The sequence below is a fragment of the Mercenaria mercenaria genome, chromosome 9 (genome assembly GCF_021730395.1).
Source record: "Mercenaria mercenaria strain notata chromosome 9, MADL_Memer_1, whole genome shotgun sequence".
Classification (NCBI taxonomy): domain Eukaryota; kingdom Metazoa; phylum Mollusca; class Bivalvia; order Venerida; family Veneridae; genus Mercenaria; species Mercenaria mercenaria.
The window spans coordinates 21,162,590-21,182,376 of record NC_069369.1 but is presented as its reverse complement, the minus strand read 5'-3'; the positions used below and the strand labels follow the sequence as shown (position 1 = coordinate 21,182,376).

Below are 19,787 nucleotides of genomic sequence, written 5' to 3'. Positions count from 1 at the left end.
AAATGAAATATCTTTTATTCTTATTTATGTTAGTTTGTTAACAACAAAAGTGACATGTTCTCTTTAAGAAATATTGATGCTTCCAAACAAAACAAAAATCAAATGTTTTCACTCCTGCGTGTATGAAAAAACAAGGGAGATAACTCTTATTTTCTAGAAATCTGAAATTTTACAAATAAATAGCGATATTTAGGCCATACCAAATTGATTAATAGTTCTTCGGAAAATTTTCAAAAAAAATAGGAGCGGGCGAGCGAAATTTTTATTTTATTTTTTTTTTCTCAATTTGATTTTTTCAGAGGCGGGTAGATTTTACATGGAGCGAGCGGGCTTTTTTTTTTTTTTTTCCCACCTTGAACCCTTGAGGAGGCGGTTATGATTATATATAAAGTTATCATTTCTTTAGAAATAACACAGAAATCAAACATTTACAGTGTGGGTAACACAGTATATAGCTTTTCTATATGTTTTAAAGACTACATGAATGATTTTGCAAATAAATTCTTTCCAAAACTCACTGAATCACTTTATTTTTTTTATTTTGTAATTTTAATTACTAAGAAATGAGTGTCTTATTTTTAATTTTGATTTTTCTACATTAATCTGAAGACGTGCCTATTTAATGGCAAAGGATGAGGAATATTTAAGACAAAACAGGCACATGATTGTGTGGAATAACATTTCTTCTGAAACACAGTTAGATGGCTTTCACACATGAACAAATTTGTGCCCCTAGTGGAACTCCAACCCATAGAGGTGACAGGGGAAGTAATAAACCACTTGACCAGTGTGACCAAACGGAGTTGGGCATACAGATGCTTCAACATTGCTCGAATCCCTTTGGAATAATTTCTTAACAGATCATGATCAGGCTAGCTTAAGCTTTTGTGGTAGAGATTCATTTCAGGCAAAAATAATAACAGACGGACAAAGAATGATCCCAATATGGCCACCCTTAAAAGTGTTGTTTGTTGTGCTTTGACTGAACTTGAAATTTAGAGTTGGGGAAGTCTGTTTTTTTCAGTTTCTTTCGTTCAATCAATTTACAGCCAATTTTAAATACATCCTGGCATCATGTGTACAAACAGGCAAAACTGGGGTTACAAAAGGACATATTTTGTTTGAAATTATTTTCATATCAACACTACTTGTTTGAAAAGCTAAACAATTTTTAAATTGACTAAATGCGTTTTGATAGAATATCTGACTGCTGTACTAAAGAAGTTACGTTCAAAAAGATTTGGGCCGAGACAATGTGATAGGTCGGTCAGGATCTGTGAACAAATATTTTTTAAGATAGTAGTTGGCCTCAGCTTTGGGCTCTAGATCTAACATGCTGAATTAAACAACTGATAACAAATGGTTTGAAAACTTTACATCTGAACAATATTTCCAAATATTTTTAACTGCATCCCCGTGCACGTCTTACAAGTCGGGCTTCGTTCTTTTCACTGTATTGAACAAAAGTAGAATGTGCCTATTTCATTACCTACCGGCGCATCGAAGGCCATGTGTGGCACTAACACAGACACTCCAGATTTAAAACAAATAATGAACAACACCATAATTCCTGACTTTTTGAGTTTGGATCATACGGATGCATGAAATCCGATCAATATCACTTTGACGCATTAAAACAGCAATAAAACCTGTTTTGCCGTTATTATTCCGGACCGCGTAATCGAAAAAAACAATTTTTTTTTCGGAGATTTTTATGTACGTGCGGGCGGGTAATTTTTATTTTTTTTTCTCGGGAATGAAATTATTGATGCGGTAGTTCCGACGAACGACATATCAATTTGGTATGGCCTTAGGCCATACCAAATTGATTAATAGTTCTTCGGAAAATTTTCAAAAAAAATAGGAGCGGGCGAGCGAAATTTTTATTTTATTTTTTTTTTCTCAATTTTGATTTTTTCAGAGGCGGGTAGATTTTACATGGAGCGAGCGGGCTTTTTTTATTTTTTTTCCCACCTTGAACCCTTGAGGAGGCGGTTATGATTATATATAAAGTTAACATTTCTTTAGAAATAACACAGAAATCAAACATTTACAGTGTGGGTAACACAGTATATAGCTTTTCTATATGTTTTAAAGACTACATGAATGATTTTGCAAATAAATTCTTGCCAAAACTCACTGAATCACTTTATTTTTTTTATTTTGTAATTTTAATTACTAAGAAATGAGTGTCTTATTTTTAATTTTGATTTTTCTACATTAATCTGAAGACGTGCCTATTTAATGGCAAAGGATGAGGAATATTTAAGACAAAACAGGCACATGATTGTGTGGAATAACATTTCTTCTGAAACACAGTTAGATGGCTTTCACACATGAACAAATTTGTGCCCCTAGTGGAACTCCAACCCATAGAGGTGACAGGGGAAGTAATAAACCACTTGACCAGTGTGACCAAACGGAGTTGGGCATACAGATGCTTCAACATTGCTCGAATCCCTTTGGAATAATTTCTTAACAGATCATGATCAGGCTAGCTTAAGCTTTTGTGGTAGAGATTCATTTCAGGCAAAAATAATAACAGACGGACAAAGAATGATCCCAATATGGCCAACCTTAAAAGTGTTGTTTGTTGTGCTTTGACTGAACTTGAAATTTAGAGTTGGGGAAGTCTGGGTTTTTTTCAGTTTCTTTCGTTCAATCAATTTACAGCCAATTTTAAATACATCCTGGCATCATGTGTACAAACAGGCAAAACTGGGGTTACAAAAGGACATATTTTGTTTGAAATTATTTTCATATCAACACTACTTGTTTGAAAAGCTAAACAATTTTTAAATTGACTAAATGCGTTTTGATAGAATATCTGACTGCTGTACTAAAGAAGTTACGTTCAAAAAGATTTGGGCCGAGACAATGTGATAGGTCGGTCAGGATCTGTGAACAAATATTTTTTTAAGATAGTAGTTGGCCTCAGCTTTGGGCTCTAGATCTAACATGCTGAATTAAACAACTGATAACGAATGGTTTGAAAACTTTACATCTGAACAATATTTCCAAATATTTTTAACTGCATCCCCGTGCACGTCTTACAAGTCGGGCTTCGTTCTTTTCACTGTATTGAACAAAGTAGAATGTGCCTATTTCATTACCTACCGGCGCATCGAAGGCCACACAGACACTCCAGATTTAAAACAAATAATGAACAACACCATAATTCCTGACTTTTTGAGTTTGGATCATACGGATGCATGAAATCCGATCAATATCACTTTGACGCATTAAAACAGCAATAAAACCTGTTTTGCCGTTATTATTCCGGACCGCGTAATCGAAAAAAACAATTTTTTTTTCGGAGATTTTTATGTACGTGCGGGCGGGTAATTTTTATTTTTTTTTCTCGGGAATGAAATTATTGATGCGGTAGTTCCGACGAACGACATATCAATTTGGTATGGCCTTAAAGGGCTAGATTCACTAACTATCAAAATTGGCCTAATATCAGAATAAATTGAAATTTTCAGCAAGTTATCAAAAATATATAAATTTTTGAAATCCGGGGTGATAAATAATATACATTTCCCAAAAATCTAAAAAAATAAAGTTTTTGGCATGGCTCTGAGTAAAGAAAAAACTCATATAAAATGGGGGTATATGAAATGAAATATCTTTTATTCTTATTTATGTTAGTTTGTTAACAACAAAAGTGACATGTTCTCTTTAAGAAATATTGATGCTTCCAAACAAAACAAAAATCAAATGTTTTCACTCCTGCGTGTATGAAAAAACAAGGGAGATAACTCTTATTTTCTAGAAATCTGAAATTTTACAAATAAATAGCGATATTTAGGCCATACCAAATTGATTAATAGTTCTTCGGAAAATTTTCAAAAAAAATAGGAGCGGGCGAGCGAAATTTTTATTTTATTTTTTTTTTCTCAATTTTGATTTTTTCAGAGGCGGGTAGATTTTACATGGAGCGAGCGGGCTTTTTTTTTTTTTTTTCCCACCTTGAACCCTTGAGGAGGCGGTTATGATTATATATAAAGTTAACATTTCTTTAGAAATAACACAGAAATCAAACATTTACAGTGTGGGTAACACAGTATATAGCTTTTCTATATGTTTTAAAGACTACATGAATGATTTTGCAAATAAATTCTTTCCAAAACTCACTGAATCACTTTATTTTTTTTATTTTGTAATTTTAATTACTAAGAAATGAGTGTCTTATTTTTAATTTTGATTTTTCTACATTAATCTGAAGACGTGCCTATTTAATGGCAAAGGATGAGGAATATTTAAGACAAAACAGGCACATGATTGTGTGGAATAACATTTCTTCTGAAACACAGTTAGATGGCTTTCACACATGAACAAATTTGTGCCCCTAGTGGAACTCCAACCCATAGAGGTGACAGGGGAAGTAATAAACCACTTGACCAGTGTGACCAAACGGAGTTGGGCATACAGATGCTTCAACATTGCTCGAATCCCTTTGGAATAATTTCTTAACAGATCATGATCAGGCTAGCTTAAGCTTTTGTGGTAGAGATTCATTTCAGGCAAAAATAATAACAGACGGACAAAGAATGATCCCAATATGGCCACCCTTAAAAGTGTTGTTTGTTGTGCTTTGACTGAACTTGAAATTTAGAGTTGGGGAAGTCTGTTTTTTTTCAGTTTCTTTCGTTCAATCAATTTACAGCCAATTTTAAATACATCCTGGCATCATGTGTACAAACAGGCAAAACTGGGGTTACAAAAGGACATATTTTGTTTGAAATTATTTTCATATCAACACTACTTGTTTGAAAAGCTAAACAATTTTTAAATTGACTAAATGCGTTTTGATAGAATATCTGACTGCTGTACTAAAGAAGTTACGTTCAAAAAGATTTGGGCCGAGACAATGTGATAGGTCGGTCAGGATCTGTGAACAAATATTTTTTTAAGATAGTAGTTGGCCTCAGCTTTGGGCTCTAGATCTAACATGCTGAATTAAACAACTGATAACAAATGGTTTGAAAACTTTACATCTGAACAATATTTCCAAATATTTTTAACTGCATCCCCGTGCACGTCTTACAAGTCGGGCTTCGTTCTTTTCACTGTATTGAACAAAAGTAGAATGTGCCTATTTCATTACCTACCGGCGCATCGAAGGCCATGTGTGGCACTAACACAGACACTCCAGATTTAAAACAAATAATGAACAACACCATAATTCCTGACTTTTTGAGTTTGGATCATACGGATGCATGAAATCCGATCAATATCACTTTGACGCATTAAAACAGCAATAAAACCTGTTTTGCCGTTATTATTCCGGACCGCGTAATCGAAAAAAACAATTTTTTTTTCGGAGATTTTTATGTACGTGCGGGCGGGTAATTTTTATTTTTTTTTCTCGGGAATGAAATTATTGATGCGGTAGTTCCGACGAACTACATATCAATTTGGTATGGCCTTACGATAAATTATGTTTTTCACATTTTGTATTCTAAAATACCAAACATAATTGTTTTTACTAATAATATGTAAAAATATGACAGATAAAACTATGAAAAACTACATCTGTTACCATGGAAACAGTCATCTAATTCCTTAATTTTACTGTATTTAATCAGCAGTTACAATAACTACCGTAATTATTTTTTAAAAGGATAGAACTTTTCAAGTCAAAATAAATGTAATTAGTTATTAACAAGAATTGCATAAATGACATGGAACGGTTACCATAGCAACTACCTTAAAATACAAAATTTCTAATATTCAAATTTTCAGTTGATTTTTTAAAAGCAAACGTTTTAAAAACTGTGCGAGCACGTTAATACATTATTATTTCTATGGAATATCTAACTCTCAGTTTTATTTCCAACAGAAACAGAACTTCCAGTACTATGTTGTTATATAGTGTTTGTAATACTTTTGAGCTGATTATACAGAAGCATTTTGAATGTAATCAGTTAAAATACGACCTTTTAATAAATGATCATTTTAACATAAATTGGTTGCTATTAGCTTTTTTCAATGACAATCCAGTTTTACATACTAAATGATGTACAAGTGTACATTCATATACAGAATATATCCGTACTTAAAGAAGGAAGCTGACTGGATGAACATAATGAACGCTACCATGGTTACCAAACATGACTCATACATCACAATAAAATCTGTCGATGAAAAGTTTTAAAAATATCAAAAGATGGTCTAAGTTCTACATAATGTCGGTGCGCTGCAGTTACTCTTCGATACAACTCGCCTCACTTTCCGTCTCAGAGCTATCAATTGGATCTGGTAAATTACTGGCATCAGACAAATGTAATCCCCAGTCACAAACTCCGTACCCATTGGTGAAATACCTCGCATAACTCAGGTACCAAACAATTGCAGCCACATGCGCACAAACACCAACAACACGTGCTCCTGCACGGCATTTGCAATACCACGCCGTCACCTATGACGCGGTAAATTGTAACCACAACAGGTATGTTCTTGACGAAACGTGACGACTCTGAATTCTTACACGGATAAGATTTGCATTTTCCTTATGCACATAAATATCAGAATCTCCGTCAATATATTCCTGTATATAACTTCGACTTAGCCGTAACTGGTATACTCCGCAGGTAAAGGTTCTAAGTTGCTCCTCTGGGAGTTTTGGGAAATAGTCTAAGTCTTCATCATTTACAACAGACCATTTTGCATTTCCGCACTCTAACTTATTTTCCTCGACATACGTTTTAAGCATGTTTACTTGAGAACTCAAGTGACGCATGTGTGCTGCTAACTGAATGTCACTTTCTTCAAGATTTGCCAAACTTAATGGAGGTAAATATTTGTTACAAACCGCACATACTATACGCACATAGTCACCAATATATGGTACTTGACTGGAAGGTAGCACGTGGTCCAGGTATTTCTAAGCTTTGATCCTCGCATTAGCTGACTCTACAACCCATCTTATCTGAAATTAATGTAACAAACTGATAAATACTGTTCGTGTTGATATGTTTTTTTTATGAATAGCACTATGAGGAAGGTTGCGATTTCATACGTATACAAGCATGTGTACTGGTATGCGAACGTGAAAAATGTCCCTTTGTAATTTCAATCAGTTTCCGAAAAGACGCAAAACAGATTCTTAAATTTTAAAGTGTATATTTACCTATAACGAGCAAATAGCGGACACTTTTAGCTGATAATATAATACTACTGCACATATTGACATTAGTGTGCAAACTTAATTAGCAGTTCTCAATACATATTTAACTTTACCGAAGGTGGACTGGCTGCAGGAACAGATGAATTTGAAGCAGTTTGGTGAAAATCTGCATCCCAGGAAGATTGAGAATCTCTCTTGCTATTGTTTTGCTTTGACTTTGTACATATGATATATCATACGTGTAATACTTGCGTTTACATTTGTTGCATATGATATCTTTTTCTGAACTGAGCTCGATAAATAATGCCTTTCGGAGGTATTTCTTCACATCTTTGTTTATAATGCGTCTTTCCTTTGGTTTGGTTCGTTTGTTACACACAACACAGTTGTAGTGTTTCGTCATCTGTAATAAAGCAAACAAATCATTGCATTTTCTTATAGAACATAAATAAATTCAGAATAGGCTAGATTAATATAACTCCAAATGTATCAGACATTTTCTACAATTACTATTAGGAATTATTCCGCGGAATACAACCCCCACCCATTCCAGATGAGCATACTCTGTAATTCCACTGCACAAACTATCCTGAGAATGTGTACCTACATATTCATAAAGAACTTGGTGCTGTGATATATTTATAACAAAAAGGTGAGAACACCAAAACGTTTTTGGATTTTGGTGAAGATGCGTAGGTTATTCGAACACTGCTTTTAGAAATTAATTATATCAAATATTGATGTCTGGTAAGCTTATATAATTTTAGTAACATTTGACTGAAAAAAGAAAACCTAGAAATGTAAATCACATGACAATAATATGTTACAGATTTTTTTACTAAATATAGTCGTCAATGAAACGTCAACAGAAATCCAGTTATTACAGTGTAAGTTTTATCATTTCGCAGTCAGAAAACATGACTGTAATGATCCTTGCATAATTATTTATGGTCATCTTATTCAATAATTCTTGTTCAGCAGACACAACTCTTGCAAATGATACCAAAAGGCATATAGGGTCATAAAGCAAGGGAATATTACATATGTGGATCGGTCGGATTCCTTAATTCAGATATTTAATAGTAAGACTTAAAACAGCAGAGAAGTTGTATTAAGAGCAAGTACTAAACAGACTGATAAAAAAAGCGTTAAAAAAACAAAGAAACAAAAAAAAAAAAAACATGTTTCACATCAGATTCGAACTCGGGTTTCCAGATTGGAAGGCCATCATGCCATCCGCTACACTGCAGAGGAATTAGTTACATAATAGTAAATTAATGTACTATTTAAAAATAAAATATTATCCAATAATATTCATTTTACATCTACCCATTTTTTTTTCAACGGGCTGTACACTCTGTTCTAAACGTTATTTCATTTTCGCACTACAATAACGTCATGTCTGTGGACTTTGCATGTAACACAGCTAACGTTAAAACCTACTACAAACTGCACAGTACAGTTTGGCACATTCAGTGAAACCAGGGACATAAATAGATAGTATACATTATTCCTGGTGAAACAGAATCCCTTTTCACATTCATCAAAATTCCAACAATGAGAATTCAGTGTATAAAGCCAAACAATGTGTGGAATTAACAAGTTTTTCAAGCCTGGGATCATTGAATAAGAAGCGATTACGAAAGTCGGAACAAAATGAGGACGAATGTTGTCAACATTTTAGCGTCTGCAAAAAAAAAGCAAACGGAAATAATCAAATAAAACGTTACTTACCTTTCTTGTGAATTTGAATTCCTTCAAATATATACTTAATTCATTATCTAACGTATCATTTACACCAGTGGTTCCGCTAATAAAACAAAAAAGCTATTTTGTTTATCTATTTTTAGCGTGACGTTTGACAGATTTTTTTCCGTTTCGTACTCCGACTTATTCGCTCCTTCTATTTTCCAACGGGTGGCATTAACTGTCGTATTTTCTTCTTGCAACAAGATACTTTTTCCGTTTGCATAATTATTTTTTTACCTTTATTCGTCTTTAAATTAATGTTTTGATGTTAAAAACTGCCGAATTTATGAGTCATTCTCCCGATAGGTTAATAAAAACTGGCAGTTCAAGGTATTAGAAAAAAGTAAAATGCATAATGAGCGCAGGTGTCGACAAACTTGAGATTTTCACAGACTATGTATGAATATACAACGAATTTAAACACAAAAAATAAAAACTGTCGACAGCTGCGCTCATATCTAAATTTTGATGTGAACATGGAAATAACAATAAAAAACATGAAAATCGCCGATTTGGGGTATGTTTGATAGGATATATCTGCTATATTTCAATCAATATTTTGACAACAAATGTCTTATTCGTACAGATTAAGGTATAAACTAATGAAAAATAGTAATAATTTTGAGACAGTAAATACTGTAGTAATTGTCATAATCTTAGGCCAAAACTATGGGTTAGTGAATCTAGCCCTTTATGATCTTGTTTATCTGCTACTCTCTTTGCAACTAAAACAAAACAAAAAGGAATCTTAGCTTTATTTTTTTATTGCTACCGAAAAGACTATTATGATGGTTACAAACGAATTATATGATGGTTACATTATAACATACGAATTGAAAACAGAGAAACTTAAATGCATTACATTTGAAACCATATATTATGCTAAACGGACATTATTCTCAGACACAGCCCTGTTGTCAAATACACATGTCAAATATACATGAAATAAATTATTATGAAGGGGGTCTCCATGGCAGACTGGTTAAGGTCCCTGACTTCAAATCACTCGCCCCTCATCGAGCCGCACTCGGGACGTTGAATTCTTCATATGAGGCAGCCATCCAGCTTGCTTACGAAAGGTCGCTGGTTCTACCCATGTGCCCACTCATGATGATCTTCCTCTACTATCATAACTTGAAAGTCGCCATATGACCTATAATTGAGTTGGTGCGACGTTAAACCCCGCAAAATATTATGATTATTTACCTTCATGTGTTTCAAAGGTTATATTTGCAATTCCAGGTTCTACTAAACTGCAATCAGTGGTTGGACCTCCTCTAGAATGTTTGATGCTTCTGAAGTATAGTTTCAGTCCTAAAAGGCGTGTTTCTGTGATTATATCATCTGGGCCGCTAACTTCAACTGTCCGCTGTTCTTCAAAGTTATCATCCTGGACGACTTCGATCTTTATAACTTGTTCTTCAATTTTAAGAGTTTGTTTTGACAAGAGTATTTCGACATCTGAAGGCGTGAAAGATAAAAACACTTAAATAAAGCTACTTTGAGAGCGACGGGAACTTAACATTATAACTTAACATTATAACTGCCCAGGCCGATGTAAGAAGCATTGTAGACCGTCACTCAAGAATAAGTTTTTAACATTATGTAAATTTCTGACCAGCTTTTTAGCCAGAGATGTCCTCTGAAGATTTTTCTGTTTTTAGCTCTGATGATCCCTCCAAGCGAAATCGATATACTTTAGAATAGGGCCATCAACTTTGACCAAACGATTTCAGATTACATGCCGTTTGATAAAACGTATGCACGACGGATTGACCTTGGACGGTGAGTGATAAAAAGTTTTAGAATTTAAAAGTAGATCTACCATGAAGATAGCATAAATACCTTCCGGGTCCCCAAATTCTACAAACGCTGAGGACTGATCAGGATCGACTTCTATTTGTTCAACTTGTAAACATTTTCCAAATGTATCGTTGTCTTCCAAATACAGTTGTAAAACAAACTCCTCGACTCCGCATGGTAAGCTAGTCATCTTTGTACATGAATGTCCGAGTCTGCACGTGATCTAAAGAGACAGAACATTTCCTTTACATTTCCTTTACTCAAAGATAATGTTTCGGTAAACCTCTCACTAGGCGTGGTTTTAATACCGTTTGAAAATGTTATACTGCTTTTGTCTTGCCACTACCCCTTTCTTTTGCTAAAATCAGGTTGCAGTGTAAATTTTGCCTTTAAATGGCAGGTGCTGACGGACTACTTTTCAAGCACATGTACAGCAGACATTATAAACTGTGTCAAGATTTCAGAAGATGTGATGATCGTTCAAACAGCACCCACTGTGTCTGACATGGACATTTGAAAGATTATTCAATCCTATCCTATTCCATCTCAAAACGGAACAGTACGAAGACAGTTTTGAAGTCTTTTGTTCGTTTGTTTTGGGTTTAACGCCGTTTTTCAACAGTATTTCAGTTATGTAACGGCGGGCAGTTAACCTAACCAGTGTTCCTGGATTCTGTACCAGTACAAACCTGTTCTCCGCAAGTAACTGCCAACTTCCCCACATGAATCAGAGGTGGAGGTCTAATGATTTCAGACACAATGTCGTTTATCAAATAGTCACGGAGAACATGCGCCCCGCCCGAGGATCGAACTCACGACCACGCGATCCGTAGACCGACGCTCTACCTACTGAGCTAAGCGGGCGGGCCAGTTTTGAAGTCTGAGACAATCGACCTTGATCTTGTCAAAGTATTCTGGTCAGAAATCGAGGCTTTTAACCTATTTTAATCAGGCATTTATCGTAATTGTTGGAGCTAAGCCATTTGATAGAAGGACTTTCACTGAATTTTCATTTATTTGCACGAAATGGAGCAATTTAAGTAAAGCATGCAGGAATTTGATTTCAATTCAAGTGTCGTTTTCGGTTATATGTTGCCCAAGTCAAAACTTCATTGCATGTTTTGTACATGAATGTCCGGTTAGTACCTATAATTATATTACACAGAAGGCGGACTGTAAGGTATCAAAGCAAAAGTGTGTAACTGAAGCAAGCGATGGGCGGAGGAAATTAACAAATCAGTGAACTGTGAATGGATTTTTGTATCAAAAATCATTTTTATGAAAGAATTTGCTTTTAACAGGTTTTATTGCATGATAAATGGAATATATGGTTACTGTCTTTCTGAATTTAAGTTTATCCGGCTCGTCTCCAAAACGTTTATTCTCTTGAACAGAGCATCAGGTGGATAAATCTTTCTCTCACATACGGGATAATCTTAAGTTCATGAAGACAGTAAACCAATATTCTCTATACTAATTAGAACAGATACCAATAGAAAAAGACACGTTCCAAGAACAAAGTCCTCTCCCCTACCCTCTCCAAAAATAAAATGCTACAACAAATACCAACATTAAATTGCCCCAGTTGGATGTATAGACGTATTTAGTTTACAATATACTGAATAATGGTTAGGGTTAGGTTTAACGTAGGCTTTAAAGCATGCATGCATGTACAGACGATACAAATGTACACAAAAGATATTTACGCAGTTATACAAACAGAAAACAATGACATAACAAACGTATGATGGAGAGTGAGGCGCCATCTTGGAACGGTCAGTGGCAAAACCCTATCATGAAGTTTTATCCAGTTAATAGTGAGCACAAGCTTCAACCTTAACCCCCAGCATCTCAACACATAATAGGATATTGCATATGAAACTTTTTTACAACACGTTGAATGTTTTGAACATGTAATGGTACAAAATGTCACTATCTGTAAAACATGAAATGCTAAAAATATGTAGAAACATATAAAAAAAAATTAAAGAACTGTACATTTTTATGCATGTTACATAAGCAAAGGTAAACACAGCATATAATGTTTTGTAACTGTAGTCCTTAGTTAAATATCTAACACTGTGTTTGAGGAGGAAAGTTTGCATTAATAAATATTTTGGCAGAGAACTATTTCAAATAGGCAAGGCCATTCGCAAAAAATAAACTTGCAATGCTTCAAGATATGCTCCGGCAACCTATCTATATCAGATTGCCTATAACTTAGAAACATTCTATACAATTCATATATTCTTGCATAAAAACTACTTTTTTCATTGGATCCGCCCATTTATTAACGGGAGAAAAATCGTGTGCAAGCAAGGCAATTCACGTGCTGTTAATACCCAATTTTTATTTTTGAAATGCTTTTCCAGGGACGTAAATGTAATTCTGCGCAGATTTACATCTGGTATCTGCGTCTTGTTTCTTTCATAAAAACCTCTTCTTGAACCATTAAAGATGCAATCTAAACCATAGAATGTTTAACTGTATCAGTAACTAACGCCAAATGCGCTGCCCCCAACATTGTTCATACTCGTTTCTTCCCTTGTTTACTCCCCTTTTAGAACTCGGCGTCAATTCAGATTTTGTAGACAACCGTGAATGTTAAAAAATCGCGTGTTTACCTGTGCGATTCTTTGTTTTTAGGTATCATATTTATGATTTTGGTAAGTATCAGTCGGTATGTTTTTATCTAATTTCTCGAAGAATTTATATAAACAGCTTGGAAACTTGACACTACGTTCGTATTGATCCGTACTCCAACTGCGTGTCCGTACTCAAAGTAACTCGAATGTAAAGTTATTATTCTTGAAATTGTGATCGAGTCCACCGAATTGTGAAATGGTATGAACAATTATTGGTAATTTATGCTTGTAATAATGAGAGATAAAAAATCGGTTAAAAACCTTCAGGATGTGCTTTTGATAGTGTTGTTTATTTTCGGGCCCTGGATACGGATATTTAAAACATGTTTACCGTTTCCAAGAACAACAGGAATGGTAAATAAAAAATGTATCGGAATTGTCAAGTCATCACATATGAAAACAATACATAAATCGTCGTGAAATATTTTTTATGCAAGAATAGCGACAATACACGTTTGTTTTATGTATTAACATCTGCAGAAGCCCTTGGGATATGTTTGTGACCTCGACCTTCGGTCTCGGTCACAAATAATCCCGCGGGCTTCTGCAGACGTAAACACAAAAAAAACGTGTTTTATCCCTACATTCTACGTGCATTATTTAAACAGGTTTACGAAATAATAATGTAACCTTCTGGGTCTTTAAATGTGATGTGAAGTACTTTGCTATCAGGTTCTATGACACATTTTTCTATTTCTCCACCATTGGAATAAGTTTTGCTCTTGAAGTACATCTTCAATGTCGAAATACTCTGCTGCTTAATAACGCCAGGCGCCGCTGTGACTTCAATGGTCCTGGAAGGTACTTCTGTTTCTTCTAAATGCTCATACAATTTCGCTGTGACCGTCTGTCCATCTATTTCAAGTGGCTGCTTTTGAAGAACAATCTCTAACTCTGTAAATATTTTAAAGACTTTGATAAGAATAACGTCTGCAAAACATAACATATAAAAATGCAAACAATTTAAAGCAAATACCCGCAGCACTGTGAGACACCGTATAACGTTACTGGTGGAAGATGTGAAAATATCTGTGTTGTCTAGAACTACAATGGTTTATGTAGTATTGACCTAAATACACAAGTCACTTACTAATAACGGTAAATGCTGTTTTTTTGTTAAGCAATGGTTATGGAGAAAGCAAAACGTACGATAAACACATGTTTAAAAACCGTGTCGTTTAATTTGGATAAATTTCGTGACACTTTCCTATTAGATTGTAATTAACAATACGAGTTTATAGATTTTGTATGAATAACAGTTTACTAAAATCTTTAAGTAGATCTTAAATATCCTTGTTTACCTGAGACGGAAGAAAAGCAAACAAAAAATACAGTGTGTCCGTAAAATAATTTAAGTTAATTCTTATCTGTTGCTTAATGTTTAAAAGTGCGTGTACATTTGCTCAACAACTAAATTAAGGCTGATTAATCTAAAAGGTGCGTTCAAAGTTATCATACCTTAACCTATGACCATTTTATCGTTCATGGCAAATAAACCGTTAACAAATAAATGTACTTGAAATGACATATATGGAGTAGAGCAATGCATATCGAAGTAAACACTCTTTACAATACCGTTTTTGTCTTCAAATTCAACGACAGCTGATGAGTTTCTACGATCAAGTATAATTTGTTTCACATTTAAGTTGGTACCAAAAGTTTCTGCATCGTTGAAAAACATTTTTAGAATGTCCTCATCCACGTCTGGATGAAGATTAGAAAGTTTTATCGTCCGGTCCAACATTCTGATATCTCTGTCTCAAACGAGTTGTTAAACGAGTATGATGTCTCGTTTTCATCTGTAATATTCATAAAATGTAAAGATATATATATATATATATATTGTGATTAAAATACCTGAATCGTTTTCATTTTTAAAGTCTTTAATAATTGATTATTTACTTTAAAATATCTCTAAACATATATTTGTACCAGAATATGCAAAGTCCAAATTTTTGTCACACACACACACACGCACACACGCACGCACACACACACACAAAGACATTTCTCTTTCTGAAAATACAAATATGTTTAAGATTATAACATTTGACAAAATGGTTTCCGAAATTGGTTGTGGTTTAAATGTATTGTTTCGTAAAAACTTCCGATATATAGTTATATTCCAAGGTGAAAATGTTTAATAATAAATTCAAGCTTAAACTGACCAAGAGATAAAACTGAAGCTTAGGTGAATATGCTTACGTTCGAGATTTTGCTTTTAGTGTTATATTACTTTAAAGTTACCCATTCAAAGACTGTATTATCCTAACCAAACTTGAAATAGACATGTGTGTAAATACCCTTCAAGAAAGAACATTGTGTTCTTAACGCTTCCTTACCGTAAAGAACATAGATTTAAACTATAAAGAAACACTCAGTAGTTTTATATTAAATATTTATATTTTCTTGTTACCTTGTAGTTTCGAATGATGTGATCCCTGGAAAGCATCGCACTGCATGGAGTAAAAACAAAATGAAAAAGTGATATAAAAGTGCATTTGCCGTACGGAATCAAGTAAATCTCAAGTAATTGTAAACGTTAGATCAACAGATATCAGTAAACTGATGTTTGCTCCCAAATACCCTGGAAATTGGCAGTCTGCAAAAGTATGTATAAAGGACATGAATGAATAATAGATTAACCGTGTAATAATAAATTAAAACGGTAGGCAATTCAGTAATTACTGCAAATTAGTTTCGGTATTGATTTAATCTTCAGTCGTTATCTCAGTAATAATTCAATTAAATCTAATTTCCAGTTTATATCTATTTTACGAACAAAACTATGCAAATATATGTGCGAGATAGGGCGATAAACTGATACAAATTCAAAACAGAGTTGCTCGTATAGTCATCGTAACTATGTTACTGAAAAACGAAAATTTCCTAAATTGTTCAAATACAGCTAGACAAAACAAAAACAATGTGGAAATGAAATAAATAAATGATTTAAATGCAATTATACCTTGATTGCCTAAATAATTAGTACTTAACAGACCTCTTTATAATTTACGCAAAGTTATATACCTCAACCTTTTGTCCAATAAGTAGATATTTTACCTCTCCTTGAGTCCAGTCAACAGGGATATCAGACTGATCAGCGCGACTGAATGTAACAGTGTGACTTTCATGATCAACAACCATTTCCTCTTCTTGAACGTCTTCAACACCTAGATTTAAGCATTTTACTATAATAGTTAACATATTCAAGCACATTCTAAAGCTTGGGTCTCCGTGGCCGAGTGGTTACGGTCGCTGACTTGAAATCATTTACCACTCACTGACGTGGGTCAGAGCCTCCCTTAATGCGTTGAATTGTGTTTTAATGTTTTTGGGTTTAACGCCATTTTTCAACAGTATTTCAGTCATGTAACGGCGGGCAGTTAACCTAACCAGTGTTCCTGGATTCTGTACCAGTACAAACCTGTTCTCCGCAAGTAACTACCAACTTCCCCACATGAATCATCGGAGGTGGAGGACGAATGATTTTCACAATTTCTTTATCAGATCGTCACGGAGAACATACGCCCCGCCCGGGGATCGAACTCGCGACCCCGCGATCCGCAGACCAACGCTCTCCGTACTGAGCTAAGCGGGCGGGCGGTGCGTTGAATTCTTCATGTGATGAAGCCATCTAACTGGCTTACGAAAGGTCGGTGGTTCTACCCAGGTGCCCGCTCGTGATGAAATAATGCACGAAGGGGCACCTGGGGTCTTTCTCCACCATCAAAGCTGGAAAGTCGGCATATGACTTACAATTGTGTCGGTGCGACGTTAAACCCAACAAAAACGAAACAAACATTCTAAAGCTATAACTGCAGTGAAAATCGCTGAACCGTATCATTCCAAGGACAAACACAAGTAGGCTTGGTACTAATCTCTCTCGTATAGTATGGTGGAATTCTATTATAGAAATTGACAAACCCTCTGAAACTCATTAAACCGAAACATGCCGATGATATTCATATCCACTCTTCACACTGATCACTCGTGAGGTTTTGTGAACCTCGGCCCAGACAGACTTGACACTTAGCACTAAATACAATCTGACTAAAGTACATCTCCTACTACGCTACGCATAGGATCTGAGAACGACCTATTCATAGCCTCGTTCTGATGACCCTTTCGCTAGCCAATCAGAGCTTAACTTACAACATTTTGCAAATCTACCTGTAGCCTTGACTTTTGATATTTACAATTCTTATGCCGTAATGTGTCAGATAGCCGGTTAGCTCAGTCAGTAGGCCACTTGCTTTGTAAGCGAGGGGTACCGGGTTCGAGTCCTGGAATGACTGCACATTTTCTTACTCTTTGACATTCGAACAAGTCGTCTGATTGGTTAAAATAAAAATAGCAATACTGGAAATCCAAAATATACAGAAGACGTAGCACTTAAGTCAGATTGGCACTAAATAAATCTGTCTCCCCATTACATGTTGGAAACCTAATAATAAACACTGGCATGCTTTGCGTTACAGATTAGTTATGTTACTTTAACGCTTGAATATTATACCTCCTGACATCCAGCAAGCCATTATAGACATTTAAACACTATTGCAAGTGTGTTCACGTGACTTTCAAGTATGAAACTCCTTTTCACCCTTTTCACATGTTTCTCACTTATACTTTTGCACATTGATGAACGGTTTTCCTGTTGTTTACTAGACTAGTGTTGATTTGATACACGCGAGTGTTTGTGGAATGAATGTAAAGTTTTGGCGCACATGCTTTGTAAAATTCTAAATATTTTCTTAATGTTTATTGCGGTTCGTGTGTCATTTGAATGGTCAGTGCACTTTGTTTATTACATATATTCTAAAATGAGTTTATTTCCTTTATTTTTATAAATATTTTGTTTCTATTAACGATTTCTAAAATGATGCATGGATGTGTATACTGTAGAGGATTCTCCACCACTGGTAACAATTAGGGGTAGTATTTAACACTTTACACCCAGCAAATGATGAATAAGAATTAGACAGCTATCTAGGGCTAAAATATATAACTTAATACGTTCTCCTTTTTATCAAAAGTTACTAGGTAGATATTTGATAGTTGTGTGTATGTGTCAAGGATAATGTACACAGTCGAATACCGATAAGTGATACTAAACCGACATACATCAGATTATCGTTGATATATTTGAAATCATACGAGTAATTTGGGGTTACTGATAAACCTTCCTTCCACATTAAGTTTGTAGAGTACAATAGTGTATATACTAAAATGCAAACAATTTTTGTGCAAACATATCTTTTATTAAAACTAACAATCATTTGACAATGTGCCGTAAAACTATGAACAGAAATGAATCATTCAATGTAAATCACAGCGTGGCATATGCAAAGAAATATATTTCAGAGGGTCCAGAAGCTCAGAATGGCTTTGGGCTTATAATAAAATGTGCTTTAAAGGCAGTTCCGGCAGTTGTTATTTCGCAGCCTACAGTCGTTTACTTATATGGGATCGTAACGGCATTACATAACACTGGTTAGTCTCTGAGGCCTTAAATTGCTTGAATTATAAAATACCCGTATGTCGTATAGAACGTGAAAACAAAACGGGGAAATGTGTGGACGTCCGGTTAGCTCAGTCCATGCTCTGAGGCCCCGGGTTCGAGTACCGGTCTGGCTGCACATTTTTCTCACCCATAGTCTAGTAACTTATGACAAACAAAACGTTGAATGATTTTCAGACGGTATCGAACACTTCATGTTTCTGGACACAAACTGGCTGTGAACACGTGTTTGTAGGTAAAAAGCAAATTGGTGGAATTATATCTAAAGGCATAGCAAGTGCAGTGAAAAAATCTGTTTGTTTACAAGTAAGACGACGAATAGTAAAGAAAATATAGCTTTAAGTAGTGTAGCCAAGAATGAATAAAATTGCACTTAGTGTTCCATAAGAAATAACAAATGTGCGTAAGGGACCATTTCTTTTATAATCAAGCACCCAAGGAATGAACCAATGCAGGCGGATAGTAGGGTTGGCATATGTGGCTTCCGGCAAAAATGAACAAAAAATTTGAGAAATATCATGGATACCAGTTATTTATTTTAAGCTTTATTTATTATGTATAAGACAAAAACTACTTATATTATTGTATAAAGTTAAAAATTCAAAAAAGTATGATAATTATTAATATCCGAGAATTTTTTTAAAAATAGAAATTAAAGAAAACTCCATTTTTTCAATCAAAGTATGAAAATTTTTGTTAAAATTATTACAAATTGCTATACATTACATTTATTTGTTTCAGTTACGTATTATGCTATGTAATGAAGTAAAATTTAAGAAAGTGAAACCGAATTTATAGTTTGCTTTAGTTTTTTGCTCTCATATTTGAATACCAATTTCAAATTTGTCCTTCACTTATCCTATTCTAACATAAATAACGGGAATGGTGACTAACGTTAGTGATCACATTTAACGATAAAGTACATACTGAAGGAGAT

The 19,787-nt window shown here is 34.6% G+C and overlaps 1 long non-coding RNA gene across 1 annotated transcript; it reads right to left on the bottom strand.

Annotated features, from left to right (window-relative positions):
- Nucleotides 1-13,852: 13,852 nt before the first annotated feature.
- LOC128559433 (uncharacterized) lies at nucleotides 13,853-16,498 on the bottom strand. Its single transcript, XR_008372349.1, has 4 exons — nucleotides 16,393-16,498; nucleotides 15,746-15,785; nucleotides 14,905-15,128; nucleotides 13,853-14,223 (listed from the first exon to the last, which is right to left on the bottom strand). It is a non-coding gene; the product is annotated as an uncharacterized LOC128559433 (long non-coding RNA).
- Nucleotides 16,499-19,787: the final 3,289 nt, after the last annotated feature.